Genomic DNA, 2,564 nt, shown 5'->3' with positions numbered 1-2,564 from the left:
TGTCATACATATTCTGCTATAATGTATTTATCCAACTGTTTTAAAACAGTTTAAATTAAACTACTACGTAGTGTATTACATTGTGGTATTGTTTCATAGAGGAATTTTCGATTTGATATTTCTATGATCCAACTAGAAGTGGTCAATGGGAACAAATCTTAATGTAATTTTGTAGTAAATACTAAGGCATTAATATCTATTAAAGAATATACATTTAACTGTGTGCTCAAGTAAACCAAAGATATCTGGTAATTTCAGAAACCAACTCTGGAGTGAAGATGAAGAATCAATTGTATTGGATCCAGATAACGAGCTGTGGGGTGGGGTTTCTTTGATAAGCAACCTCATAATAAGGCCAAATGCTCCATGTGTGATGAACGGCTTAGGCGGGATGCACTGTACAAACATTTGGAAGAAAAACATTCTAAAATCTCCGAGGTAATTTATTTCTATTGATGTTACTTAAAATCACTCTCAGATGTAATCTTGACGTTCATCCACAGCAAAATATCAACATAAACATGAACTAGATGCTTGCGTTATTTAAAACTTATTAAAAGTAGAAATGTGGTTTCCACATTTTCATTGATAAAATCATGGAAACAACTAACAATGTTTCTCTCTTTTCCTTATATTTAATTAAATTGCAATCAAATCCAATTCCAAATCTCTTGTTGAAATTAAGTCAAGTCAATCAATACGATTTTTTTGTTTTATTTAAATTAATATATTATTTATTTTGGTATATATTCGATGCCTCTAAGGTTTTTAGAGTTTGTTTATTCTTCTTCATTGTAGTGCAACCTAGAGATGACGTTAAGTATATTGAACCGAATAAAAACCAAAGTAAGGACGATGTGGAAATTGAAACTTTGGAAAATATATCACAGGATTACTGAAAGGTATAAGTTCTGAATGTTAGTTTTAAGAATATTTTTTATATAAATTTTATTTTCCTAAATAAGTCTTCACAATTGTAGGGCGATGTGATACCAGTAATAAATGTAAACAAGAATAATACTAATTAAATTAAATAATACTATTTTCAATTTTCATTTAGTAAAACATTAAGCATATCTTGTATTCTATGTTAACTTTGAACTTTGTTGGATTTATTTTTAGTGTATGTTACATATAGTTATGTATAATTTTAGTTAGCTGTAGGAATAATAGATAAATCTTCTGTTTAAATCTGTTTCAATCCGGTACAAAATTTCAAGGTGTACCTAGGGCAGCGAGTTCAAAGCTACAAATAAAAAAATTGTGACGTTGTTTATGAATACAAAAATTAATTTACATCAAATATAGACAGAGAAGTGGGTGAAAGAAATAAGGAAATTGATCCGCCGGATATAGGACAAGAGGTAAGAATTACTTAATATTTGAACGAAATGCTTCCAGAGTGACCATATAAGGGCACTATTGAGCAGAGAGCACGGATCTTTAATTGCTATAGTCCTGACATACCTCTCACTTCATCCACCTTCATGCCAATTAACATGCAGGCTCATCAGTTCTGGGAACGTTTTCCTTTCTCTTTTACTGACAAAGTCTACTCACCTGACCGACTTCACTATCCAGTTCCATTGTATATCCAGATTGTAAACCATTTCTCATTCATCCGTTCTATATGGCCAAATTACATAAGCATTTCATTCGATGTACGTACGATGCCTCCAGTATCCTTCGACGTCTTATTAATTTTCTTCCGTTAGCGTAGTAATTTTTTTCTCACAGTTGTTGCCTGGAAGAGATCGCTCGAAAGCGATAAGGCCGCCAGTTGCCCTCTTCATTCCATTATATAAACTGTGTTATATTTCTGTATGCAATGAAGTGTTAATAAATAAATAAATACTAAATCAAAGATATTATTATTTAAATAGATTATAGTTCCAGTACTTTAATTTATATTATTGGAAGCATAGTTGACACAATGAAGATATGTTTACATATGAGTTTATACATAATTTTTTTTTTCGAAGAGCAGGAAATCGAAAAATTCCGAACATACGTCACATGCCTACTCAAAACGGTCCCAGAGAATAAAATTAGCGCGAAATTTCTAATGAATATTGTCAATCTAATTATGACAGCTCGGTTACAGGCTCTGCAGAAAAATGATTCACCGGTTTTGACAATTAACGAACCATAGATAATACAAATGTAGACCATAATCAGGTTATGCTTTGGGATAGTTAGAGAATATATTTTATTCAATTAATTTAGAGAAATAATTTTTATTCAACATTATGTGTATTGGTAAGTTATCCAAATCCAAAAACAGTGGTCCACAGCGAAAAAACACATTTTTGAACAATATTTTCGAAAAAGCAATAAGTAATACATAAACGGTAGCTATTTATTTGTAGTTTTTCCTGTCCAAAGCAAAAATCAGTTGTTTACATTGTAAAAGACCTTTTGTTTTTCCGTTTGTTCGACTATTCAGAGACGTTATTCCGAAATGTTCCTTACAACCGCCTGAAAATGGCTTGAAAATTATTATACTAACTAGAAGACGACTAGAAGTTACAATTACATCGTGAGTCATATCAAGTAAATTCTTA

The 2,564-nt window shown here is 31.0% G+C and overlaps 1 long non-coding RNA gene across 1 annotated transcript; it reads left to right on the top strand.

Annotated features, from left to right (window-relative positions):
• The first annotated feature begins 264 nt into the window (after positions 1–264).
• On the top strand, positions 265–1,245 carry LOC123718308. Its single transcript, XR_006754987.1, has 3 exons — positions 265–438; positions 799–902; positions 1,221–1,245. It is a non-coding gene; the product is annotated as an uncharacterized LOC123718308 (long non-coding RNA).
• Positions 1,246–2,564: the final 1,319 nt, after the last annotated feature.

The sequence above is a fragment of the Pieris brassicae genome, chromosome W, assembly GCF_905147105.1.
Source record: "Pieris brassicae chromosome W, ilPieBrab1.1, whole genome shotgun sequence".
Taxonomy (NCBI): Eukaryota; Metazoa; Arthropoda; class Insecta; order Lepidoptera; family Pieridae; genus Pieris; species Pieris brassicae.
Note: the sequence above shows the minus strand (reverse complement) of the source record. Positions and strands in the feature narration are given on the sequence as shown.